The following is a 13,181-nucleotide window of genomic DNA, read 5'->3' as shown; positions in this document are numbered from 1 at the left end:
TTCAACAACTATTAACCTAACACAATTAATACTTACTAAAAAACAAGGAACTCCAACTCATAAGCACACAAGTCAAGCTTGGTTGTCTTGCATTATTACAATTCAAATTTGAAATTTAAACACATTCCAAAAGGAAGGCTAAAATCGTGTGGGACCCATTGGAGCCATGTGGGGGCCACATGGGTTTTGAGTTGGACTTTGCTTCAATACTTCACTTGGGTCTTCAAGCATGGTCTTCAAGCACCTAGTAATCTTGAAATAACATATACACGAAAAATATAAATTAACACAATAGCAAAGTCTTCACATAAAAAAAATCTTCCATCAAAGAAGTAGATGATCTTCAACTAATCTCATGTGTCCCTGCAAAATAGATATAAACAATAGTGGAAATCTGGAGGTCGTCCACGTGTCACCATGTCAGCAAAGGAGTGGAGATCGGAAGGTCGTCCATGTGTCATCATATCAGTAAAAGGGATACATAAGACATGTTGATCCCCATCATCTCTCCCGGGCCCAAAAGAATTCTTCTCCGAAAATTTAGAGGTGATGTATTGGGAATACAATTTTGAAGTGCGATGAAAGAGGCCTTCTTTAAATATCCAGCTTCTCTCAATAAGTGGTTTGTCTCTCCACTTGACAAAGAACTTTTGATATGATCCTGCTCGTGTGAACTTTAGCTTGTCATCCAAGATTACATCAAGGTACTTGGGTATAGGTAAGGGTAGAGGCAAAGGCAATTTTGGGTTTTTAGGGTCAAAAGGAGCGGGAAATGGAGTGGGGTCACCTGCAGGGTTAGAATTTGAAGGTTCCATAAAATAAGATGCTACAAGAAAAAGGGTTAGATTTTCAACATTAAAAACATTGTCTATGCCAAAATCAATAGGAATATTAAGCATGTAAGCATCAGAACTAGTTTTCTTGAAAATTTTGAAATGATCCATCTTGTTAGCATGTAACTTCCTCCCCTTTCCTACAAGAATCTGCTCAGGATGAATCTGGACCATAACCATATCACCTTTTGAAAATTCTTTCAACATGCAATGTAGGTCAGCAGTAGATTTATAATGTTCATGATTCAAATTAATTTTCATTCTGATCTCAGAGTGTAAGTCATGTATCTGTTTTGCAAAAGTATCAGCTGACTCGCTAACTCTAGATTCTGGTGGCAATGGAATGAGGTCTATAGGCTTCCTAGGGCTATATCTTGTAATAACCTGAAATGGGCTGAGTATTGTGGTCCTATCCACTAAACTGCTGAATGCAAAATGAAGGCATAAATCCCAAGATGTAATGTTTTCAACTACCTTACATCTCAATAGGTCCCTAAGGCTCCTATTTACGAGTTCAACTTGACAATTAGTTTGGGGATAGTAAGCACTAAAACATTTAAGTTTGGTGCCTAACATGGTCCTTAAGGCTGTCAAGAAGTAACCTATGAGTTGTACATCTTTATTTGAAACAATGGTTTTGAGAAACCTATGCTCGATGAGAATCTTGTTGGTTGCTCTATCATTGATGCATGTGCTCAAAGTGTTATCTTCCTTGGGATTAGGGAAAGTAGGGCAGGCAAGTGGACCTAAACTCTTATGAACAAAGTCATGTTCATTCAATTTATTCACTTGTTTCAGCTCCTCATGTTCTATCGGGTTCACTCTATGATGTGGTAAATGAGGCAGAGATGAATAAGGAACAAGGTCAGTGACATGTTGATTGTCTCTCGTGGGAGATGATTCACTAGGTGACTCAAAGATGACATCCTTAAATTCAGAAGGTAGGGATGATACTTCTACGAGTGTTTCTTTCTCAGAAAGGGCCATTTCAGTCTCCTTAGTAACAACCACCAACACTTGTTGTGTATCTTGACTTTCCTGCTCAAACAACTCTTCACTTATGATACTTAAGGTTTCTCCACTAGTTTTTTTCTTTTCCTTCTTCTTTTTCTCACCATCTTCCTTATCAAGTGCCAAGTTCCTAGTGGGACATTGTTTGGGAAAGTGCCCTTGTGTATGGTACCTAAAGCACACTGCACTACCAGAACTCTGGTAAGAGGATCCAGTCATAGGTGCTTTCCCTTTGTCCATAGGTTTTTGGTCCGTGGGATTACTCCCTCGGGAAGCAACTTGACCTGATTGCGCTGGTTGAGACTTTTCATAACTCTGAATCTGGTGAGAGTATGATTCATTGGAAGAGGTATCAAACCGTTTTCCCATGTGCCCTTTAGTCATTTGCTCAAATTCATAAGCTAAACTATAGGCATGTTCAAGGGACTCAATGTGATATGGGAACAGTTTTCTCCTTAGTTCAAGCTTTAATCCTAGGCAAAATCTGGAGGTCTGTTGACTATCAGTCTCATAGACACCACATCTTACAGTCAGCTTATCGAATTGATTCATATATTCTAGAACAGTCATGCTACCTTGACGCAAGTCGTAAAGCTGATCTATAAGGTGCTCTCTATAACTAAGGGGTGCATACTTCTCCCTTAACCTATCCTTCATTAGATCCCAATGCTCAATGGGTCTATGGTTTAACCTCGCTTCTTGCCTCTCAATGTTTATCCAATGGAGTTTGGCTTGCCCAGTTAGTCTCATTTTTGAAAACCTCACTCGGTGTGAGTCATGCATCTTACACCACTCAAAATAGGCATCCATTCCAGTCAACCAATCTTGAAAGACTTTAGGATCCTTTTGTCCATCAAAGGTGGGGGCTTCTATCCTCATTTCATCAATGTAAGGATCACGATAGTCCCTACGGCAAGGTCTCCTAATATGAAGGTCATCAATGTTATAGTCCTTATCATCCCAATGTTGGGCATAGGGCTCACGACGTGGGGGTATCCTAGCAAAGTCATCTTGGCGACTCACTCGCCTTTGTGGAGGGAGGGAAGGTCTTTCTCTAGGAGTCATAAGTGGCTCTCTATCAACATGAATCCTACGACCTCGATGAGGATTCCCAACTTGAGTAGACATCCTAGGGGTTGGGAAAGGATTTGGAGAGCACTAGGGCAGCCCTTTAGAATGGGGTTTGGTTACACAAGGTATGGTCAAGTGTAAACTTAACAAAATTGAGGTCCAAATACCCAAAATTCAGAGTATAGATGGGTTGTTCTTGGCAAAAACCGTCACCCGTTTTTCTGGAAACCCGAGAGCTACTAAAGGATTTTCAACTGCAAACACCTTTTGGTATTTAGGGCATAACTTTTTCTACAAAACTCCAAATAAGGCGATCTTAGTGTCAAAAGAAAGCTAAGAAAATTTCCCACAACTCTTGTGTTTAAGGTTTTTGAATATGGTAAGGTTTTGATAGTGAAAATCGCACACCAATATGGCAGATGGAAAATGAAGATGTTGGGACTTAGAGGGTTTGCCTAATTCGAACTAGGCTCTGATACCAAGATGATGTAGGACGGGAATGGTCGACCTATGTCCTACGATTCAACCCTCACACAAGCACATACACTTAAACACTTTAATTTAAGAATTTAATTATCCGAACATAAACACAATAAATCATGTTTTATTTCACATGTTCAAGGATTTTGAAAAGGTGTATGACTTGTCCAACAATTATGTCCCGATTGAGTCTTTCACAAAGGAATCAAGTTATATACTGAAAAGTTGTTATTTCAAAGATTCAAGAATAAAAGCTCTATGTTAGCAAACTAATATTCATACAATTGATTTTAACTAGCAAGGACCAATATTGCAATCTATGGATCAAATGGGCTATTCAAAGATGTGATTTTAATCTACTAGCAAAGGTTCACAAAATATAAAAAGATTCAAACACAAGTATTGAAGTTACCAAGATATTGGTTTGGATGACTTGACGTTGTTGCACACGTAGTTAGGTCATACCGTTCGTCCTTTGTAGAAGCTTTGAATAACAAGATGAACACAGCAATGAAGTGTAGATGATGATCGTCGTGTGGGTGTATGAAGACGCTGGCCGTGTGGTGTTGATGGGGGCCGTGAGAATATTAGATGGAGGAGGGGTTGATGGAGTCGTTGGATAGTTTAGTGGTCTCTCACCACTTGATCTCCGGAGAGAACGCCGTAGCCTCACACTACTCACTCACAAGGAGAGGAACAAGCTTTACAAGCTCAAGAAAAAAAGATGCTTCTTCAATATTCAACTTCAACTTCATATCTCTTGTTCTTACAATAAGAAAGCTATTTATAGGCATAGCCTAGGAGACATAGCTTTAAACACTCAACAACTCTCAATAATTTTCAACAACAACTCTCAATAACTTTCAACAACAACTCTCAACAACTTTCAACAACTATTAACCTAACACAATTAATACTTACTAAAAAACAAGGAACTCCAACTCATAAGCACACAAGTCAAGCTTGGTTGTCTTGCATTATTACAATTCAAATTTGAAATTTAAACACATTCCAAAAGGAAGGCTAAAATCATGTGGGACCCATTGGAGCCATGTGGGGGCCACATGGGTTTTGAGTTGGACTTTGCTTCAATACTTCACTTGGGTCTTCAAGCATGGTCTTCAAGCACCTAGTAATCTTGAAATAACATATACACGAAAAATATAAATTAACACAATAGCAAAGTCTTCACATAAAAAAAATCTTCCATCAAAGAAGTAGATGATCTTCAACTAATCCCATATGTCCCTGCAAAATAGATATAAACAATAGTGGACATCTGGAGGTCGTCCACGTGTCACCATGTCAGCAAAGGAGTGGAGATCGGAAGGTCGTCCATGTGTCATCATATCAGTAAAAGGGATACATAAGGCATGCTGATCCCCATCAGATTCGAAGCTTAGAGAGAGAGAGAGAGAGAGAGAGAGAGAGAGAGAGAGAGAGAGAGAGAGCTTTTTGGAAGAAATCTTAGCTCCTAAGCAACTCAACAGGATATTTATAGGGCCTTTGACCCGGTCCACTTTGTCAACGAGGTGGTGTCTTCGTCGACGAATCCACCACAAAATTCATCGACGAGGCCCCGAATTTTTTCAACGAGGATTTCCCGAGAACCCCCAAAACCTCTCAGCATTTTCTCGTCGATGATGCTCTGAATTTCGTCAACGAGGCTTTCACAGAATTCATCGACGAATGTGATCCTTCGTCGATGAACCCAATTTATAAAGGTTCAAGTCTCTACACCTTAGGTGGAGGAACTGGTGGAGCAGATCGTCGCACCAGCGCCTTCTACTCCAGCTCGGGAGTTTAGGAGATCTACTCAGTCTCATGTACCAAACAGAAGGTATATTGATTACTTACTTCCTACAGATGGAGAAAAGCCCAATTGTGATGATGAAGCATGTCAGGTGGCAGATACGAGCAAGTGGGAGCTTGCAATGAAGGATGAGATGAAGTCTCTCACCTCCAACAGAACGTGGGAACTAGCTGAGTTGCCCGAGACCTTCACAACAAGTGGGTGTACAGAATCAAAGAGGAGCATGACGGCTTCAGAAAGTACAAGCTTCGGTTGGTAGTCAAAGGCTTCGAACAGAAGGAAATGATTTACTACACTGGCATCTTTGCACTGATTGTGAAGCTGACAACCATCAGATTAGTTCGCAGAAATCGAGCAGACAGGAAGGTGGTGACTATAGAGAAACTGAAGTTGTGTTCAACTTCTGTTGGTCTTCATGCCTGAAGTCATATTTTGAGCACATCACTTATTCATGATACTGGAGGCGTCTTTGTCTTCAAGTGAGAGATTGTTGTAGCTGGAGACAGGAGAGCCTGAACTGGAGACATGTGTGAGGAGATAAAGCTGCTAAGTTGGAGACACGCGTGAGGAGAGTTGCAAGCTGGTGGACATTTATATCCACCATTTATCTCCATTTATCCCATGATTGTAAACCTCCCATTTGTGATTGATTATGTTTAATTGTGATTAAATATTGATTTAAATATTAGCCCTACAAATAGAGGGCTGAGGAATACAAAAGATGCACAAGTGAGAAGCTCAGAGAGCAGAAAGGAGAAAAAGAGGAGGAAAAGAGGGAGAGACAAAGTGAGAATTGTAATTTTTCGGTGAATAGTAGATTTGTGGTGTGCGCTCCGTGAACGTAGGTCAATATTGACCGAACCACTTTAAAATTCTGGTGTCACATCTTTCTGGTTGCTCACAGGTTCCTAACACAATGTATGGATTCTTTATGGTGTCTTGGGTTTGAAATTTTTAGGGGTGCTAGTATTTTGGATTTAGAAAGAGACCGGAGGAACTTGTTGGTTTGATTTTTTTTTCTCTTTTTGTTGATTTTAGTTCCTTTTTCCATTTTGTCCCAAATTTTTATTGAAAAATATCTTATTAACTTGCTAGTTTGATTTTTTTTTCTATTTTTGTTGTTCTTAGTTCATTTTTTCTATTTTGTCCCAAATTTTTATTGGAAAATATCTTATTCTCCCTTGTAAATTCTTTCCCTATTAATGAAATTTTATTTGCTATAAAAAATAAAAGAGATAAACAGGTCAATGCTTATATACATTCAGTATGAACTCACATATGTTTATTTAGGAATTTATAAGAGTGTACACACACACACGCCATGGTCAAGCATTACGTGCGCACTCTACATGTAATAACCCCAAAAATAGTTAAATAAGATTAGTGGAATGATCCTAAAAAATAATAATTAATTAATTAAAATTTTAAAAAATAAAAAATAATTAATTAAATACTAATTATTAATTAATATAATATAATATAATATTATAATATATATATATATATATATAGAAAATGTAACCTAAAGCTTCAAATTGAAGCTTCAGAATTTCTCTCTAAAATCCAGAGAGCCTTGCGCTTTGTAACTCTCGTCTCTTCTTTGTCTCTTTCAACCACTCTCTTCAATTTCTCGACTAATTTTCGTCCGATTGAAAATCAGAAAATATCGTCGGACTTTATTTTTCGCCACCGACATATCTACCAAAGCAGATTTGTCGTGAGAGCGACGTAAACATTTCCCCTAGGATAAGGCTAATTCTCATTTTTACCTCAAATTTTTTTAAATCTTAAGCTCAATTGACAAACAGAAACTATCAAGAAATTCGTGGGGAGATTCTCTACAATTTAACTGGAGCAGGTTTTCGAGTTGGAGTTCCGGGACACCAATCCTAAATAGGGGTAAGTTTTATATTTTAGACTTTTATGGGCTATTTAGGGTATTAGAATTTAAGAAAACTTTAGTGAAAGTTACTTTAAAAATTGTAATAAATAATGTGATAAACTTTTAATTAAAATCTCAAGCGTTCATTGTAGGAAGTGCATGTGTCTTATACTAAGTTGCAATGTCAATTTGGTATATACATTGTAATTGCGATGCTCAACTTGCAGCAGCTGATACAATGCATGTATAATAAATAACACTACACACACACAGGTTCAATAGTTATTTGTAATTGCTTGAGAAGAAATAATAATAATAATTTATATATATATATATATATATATAAATTTAACATTATAGCAGTTGATTAAAATATTGCAACTAACTAAAATACGCATCCTTACAATTGTTTATCGCATCATTGTTATTCGTTTATTTTTCTCTCTTTCTCTTTATATATATATATATGAAATCTTCAACAATTTAAAATTTTGAAAATAGTATCAAGGGTATGATGTACAAATAAGCATGAATTCAAATTTAAAATTAGAATTCATGTTCTCCTCAAATATGTATTACGCTTGCTTTTTTATAAGAAAAGTTTTGTTGAGCAAAAAGAACGTGTACATCTATAAAGTAAAGGAAAACAGAGAAGAAAATATACAGACAATCCTAAATATCCGACTAAACACTCGGAAGAGATGAATCTAACGCCAATCCAGCAAATATAATAATTCTGTCTTAAGAAAGATTTAGAATTGCAGCGATTTTGCTCCATACAAAAACTAAATGGAGTACTTGATTGAAAATTTTAGGCAGTCTTCTTTTCAAGTTTAAAAAAATTCTCCTATTAAACTTCTTCTAAATTTTGGTTGAGATAGAATTCAAGATATGTTTTTGGATTCAACCTTTTGACTTCTGCCTTCAAGCAAAACGCTTCTTCACATAGTGTGATCCCGACCAAAAGTTTAAATAGTGGGTCAGCGGCGGCTTCCGGATCGATGCACATGGGTCTCTCTCTCTCTCTCTCTCTCTCTCTCTCTCTCTCTCTCTCTCTCTCTCTCTCTCTCTCTATATATATATATATATATATGGGGTGAAGCAGAGGGGTGTGAGAGGAGAGATTTAGAGATGGAGAACAGTGTATTAGATTATATTGGGAAGGTAGTAAGAAACAAAATAGTGATGGTGCTGGTGGTGGTGGTGGCCGCCTGGTTGTGGTGTAGGACTCCCGATCATCACCAAACCACACCACCATATCAACCTCCAAGGAGAACTGATGCGATCCCAATCTACGCATCTCGAGGACTCCGACTTAACTATCCCACAGTGAGATTAAGCACCAGCGGCCTCGACAGAAGAGATTACAACGAGTTCGTGAAACTTCTCCGAAGCAGAGTCGCTAATCCGGACGACACGCGGCACGGTGCCGGACACCCAGCGGTTCCTTCTGGTGGAACTTACCAACATGGCAGAGGGGTCGGTGACGCTGGCCATAGACGTCACTGATCTGTACGTGGTGGGTTACCGCGTCGGAGACCGTTCCTACTTCTTCCGCGGCGTTCCGTCCGAAGCAACCGAGAATCTCTTCGACGGTACAGAACAACGGACCTTCACTTTCACCGGCGACTACACGCAGCTCCGGCCAATCGCAGGATTTCAGGACCTAGACGGCATTACCTTGGGATTCAACCAGCTAGACGAATCCATCCACACATTGGTCCATGATTCCGACACCCAGGGGGACCAATCCAATCTGGCCCGGTCCCTTATAATTTGCATCATCATGATCTCCGAGGCGGTGCGGTTCCCGTACATCCAGCGAACACTCGCCGGAACCATTGGAAACGGCGAGTATGGAAGCTTTAACCGCAACGCTGCTGTGGTCAGCCTCATTAACAACTGGCAAGACCTCTCCGAAGCCGTCCAGCAAACCAACGAGGACGGCGTCTTTCACCGCCAAATTCAATTGCAAAGACAAAATTATGACCGTTTCTACATCACCAACGTGATGCCCGACATAGTCTCCGTCATCGGAATCATGATGTACATCTGTGAGAAACCACCGACGCCTCTGTCTTCCTCCCTCCGGTCAGTCGCCGGGGTCAGCGCCTCATTCGATCGCAATAATGACGCAATTTGTGCAGGTCCAGAGCCAACGGTGCGCATCAGCGGTCGAGATGGTCTGTGTGCCGACGTGAGCGGTGGACATTACAATGACGGAGACCCGATAGTTTTGTGGCCTTGTAAATCCAATACGGATGCGAATCAGCTGTGGAGCTTGAAGAGAGATGGGACTATTCGATCCAATGGAAAGTGCTTGAGTTCTTCTTTCGGTCGGTTCAGTCACTTGTCCACCGTAATGATCTATGATTGCAACAAAGCTACAACAGCTGCCACTCGATGGAAAGTATGGGACAATGGAACCATCATAAATTCAGACTCTTCACTTGTTTTGACTGCGGAATCCGGGACCAAGGCAACCCAGCTCAAAGTGAAGGTCAACCAGTACTACACCAGCCAGAGTTGGCTCGCATCCAATTTCTCGGAGCCCTTCGTGGCAAGTTCTATTGTAGGGCTTAACGATCTTTGCTTGCAAGCAACTGGAAACGGCGTGTGGTTGGAGAAATGTGTGTCAAACAAGGCGAGCCAAAAGTGGGCTCTCTACCCAGATCGTTCTATACGACCTCATCAGAATCAAGATCTGTGTCTTTCTTGTAATACTGATGAGTCTTCCAGTGAACTGAACATCGTCAATCTTCGTAGCTGCAGTTCTGCATCGGCTGGCCAACAGTGGATGTTCAGAAATAATGGTGCTATTTTAAACTTCTACACTGGATTAGTCATGGATGTGAGAAATTCTTATCCAAGTCTTCACCAAATAATTGCGTGGCCGCCCAACAGAACTCCAAACCAAGAGTGGCTTCGACTCTTTTGATTGTTACTCTACCTTACAAAACGCATTTAATTTGAGTTTTCACCAAATAAATTCGGCTTGGTTGGAAGAGTGTTCTTGTGGGAATAGTTCTCTTATATTTTCTTTATTGTGGGAGGAGTTTTAACCTTACCTTTATCTGTTGTTTTGTTCGAGATTTCAACTATGTTGCTTGAATTTTCCTCTTTTAATGATATTACCTTTATAAGTGAAAACTTATCTTCATCCCAATATCTTACCCTTTAGAGGCGTTGCTAGTTTTATTTGTTCTTCATTTTTACTTTTTTTTTAATTACAAAAAAAGACATTGTTTTTCAGTTTTTCAAATTTGTGTATAGAAAAATTGGAAAACTTATTAGATTTAGATTTAGATTTAGTATATACATATACCCGGTGTGTTGAGTTGTGGCTCATAAAAAGAGGGTATATACTTGAAGGTTGTTACCACTTAAATTAGTGTTCTTCTTCTCCGTTTTGATTTTCTCAAATTTTCATATTTTTGTGTGTGTGTGTGTGTGTGTGTGTGTGTGTGTATTAGGGTGTAATTTCAAAAACAATTGGTATTAGGGCACTAGGTTCGTGCTTGTTTTCTCTAAGATTTGCATCTGGATCGTAGTAAGATGAGCAGGGTCAAGACAAGATTTGAAAGGCTCAATCGTAAAGGGAATTTCAGCCTATGGCATATGTAGGTAATTCCTATCTATTGGTTCAACATAAGATTTACAGGCCTCTCACAAGAGAGAAACTAGAGAAGACAGATGAAGATGATTAGATGGAACAAGAACAAATTGCCTTTAGTACTATCCAATCTTGTTTAGCAGATTTATCTATCATATTCAATATGGTGGGGGTGAAAAATGCCAAGGGTTTATGGCAAAACTCAATTATGTAAATGTCAAATAGTAATACTAATAAATTTCTCTTGAAGAAGTCATTGTTATTCCTTCGTATGCCTGAGGGTGGAGATCTGAAGCAATATATGAATCAATTCAATTAGATTCTCAACGATTTGCTCAAAGTGAATGTGAGGATTGAAGATGAAGATAAAATGTTGATGTTGTTATCTTTTCTTCCTTTTTCATTTGAACACTTGGCTATGACACTACTCTATGGAAAATCTACTCTAATCTATGAATAGGTTTTTGGGGTTCTTAGGTCAAACGAGGTTAGAAGAAGACTCAATAAAGAGGACCATGAACCAGAGGGGGCTTGACTACCAAGGCTAAGCATATGATAGAGAAATCCCAAGGAGAAGCAGAAGGAAAGGGGCAAATCGAAGTTTTTTAGATCGAGGGCCAAGAATGCTAAATGGTTCAAATTCAAAAAGGAGGACACAATAAATGGGATTGTCCTTTTTGGAAGAAAGAGGAAGACAAAATAGACCGACCTTCAAGCTCTACAACTGTTGTGGCAGATAATTCAAATGATGAAGAGTTATTGTTGGTTGCTTCAAGTAACAATTCTTTTCAAGATACTTGAACTATGGATTCTAGTTTCTCCTTCCATTATTGTCCGTATAAAGAGTGGCCAACATGTTCTCAACTTTCTCCACTACTATATCCCATGCTCTTCTAGCTCCTACTTTAGCTCCTAAAGGCAAATCCAAATAAAGTGTGGGAAAAATATGTAGTTTACAATTTAATAGAGATGTGCACCTTTCAGTGGCTCAATTCCCTTGCCAGAAAGATTCATCTTTTTGAAAAGTCTATTTTTAATCCTACGATGACCTCCAAACATAGTAATAAGGCTCTTAGACATTTCATCTCTTCAATATGTGGAGTTCTTGTAGAAAATTATTGTATCAACAACAAATAAGATATGACCTCCACCAAACCTGTTTGATTAGACAAAGCCACTCCGTTCCATTTCTTGTGCTTGTTTGGATCTGTGATGAGTTGAGAGAGAGCTTCCATTACAATAGCAAAGAGAAAGGATGAAAGAGGGCGTCGCTGCTTGAGTCCTCTAGTGCTTCCAAAGAAACCTGCTGCTTCCCCATTAATTATTATTGAAAAGGAGGTTTTAGATATGCAATAATAAATCCACCTCTTCCATTTTGACCTAAGGCCATACTCGTCATGATATTCATAAAACATTCCTAGCTTACATGATCGAACGCCTTTTCCAAATCAAGTTTGCAAAGAAGACCCTTTTCTTTCTTCCTTTTCATATGATCAACACATTAATTAGCCAGTAGAGTGGCGTCAAGAATCTACCTAGCTTCGTACTACAAATGCAAATTGTTTGTCTAAAATCACTATGTGCATAACTTTTTTTAGTCTTGTGGAAAGGACCTAAGCCAAAATTTTATAGAATATCCCCTACCTCTCCTGATATTTAAAATTTTCCAAAAACCTTCCTTCATATTTCAAAAATTCCACAGATTTTCTCTAAGATTTGTCACAAAAATAAAAAATTCTCTGTATATTTCATTAAAAAATAGGTTTTTAAAATGGGTATAAATGTCCCAAAAATTAAATATTAGGAGAGGTCTATGAGATTTTTCATATTTCAAGGGATCAATGTCCTTAACTAAAAATTTTGAAACCTCAAAAGAGATTGTTGTCTTTTTCTCTAAGCGTCCGTTCTAATAGGATTTCACTTAAGAAAGTGAAAGGAAAGGAAAATAAAGAGAAAACTAATTTTCTCTTATATTTTATTTCTCTATTAAATACTACCAATAATTAATAATATTTTAATGTGATTAAAAATTAAGAAAAATTAAATATTAATGATAAGAAAAATTAAAATTTTATTCATAAATTTAGTATATTTTTGTTATTTTCTTTCTCACTTTCCTTGATAACCAAATATGAAAATGTGAATTTTTTTATATTTTCCTTTCCTTTACTTAATATTTTTCAAATTCCAAATGTAACCTAAATATCAAAGAAAATTAGTGTCTTTTTACTTTTCACTTTTAAGAAAAAGACCTTCCAGGTACCTATATAAATATATAATATACTTTCCAGTATATCACACCCCAACACATGTAGGTTTTATAATTAATTTGTATTAATATATATATATATATATATATATATATATATATATATATATATAAACTTGTATTCAATGTTAATTTAAAACATAAAACAAAAAAAGGACTTTCATACATGTTTTGTGTTCAGTTATTCATTTTGTTTTAGCTTTGATATA

At 37.9% G+C, this 13,181-nt stretch overlaps 1 pseudogene; it reads left to right on the top strand.

Annotated features, from left to right (window-relative positions):
* Positions 1-8,221: 8,221 nt before the first annotated feature.
* On the top strand, positions 8,222-10,028 carry LOC131151552 (ricin-like; annotated as a pseudogene).
* Positions 10,029-13,181: the final 3,153 nt, after the last annotated feature.

This window comes from Malania oleifera, chromosome 3, assembly GCF_029873635.1.
Source record: "Malania oleifera isolate guangnan ecotype guangnan chromosome 3, ASM2987363v1, whole genome shotgun sequence".
Classification (NCBI taxonomy): Eukaryota; Viridiplantae; Streptophyta; class Magnoliopsida; order Santalales; family Ximeniaceae; genus Malania; species Malania oleifera.
The sequence above is the reverse complement of the archived record's forward strand: the minus strand, read 5'-3'. Positions and strand labels throughout refer to the sequence as shown.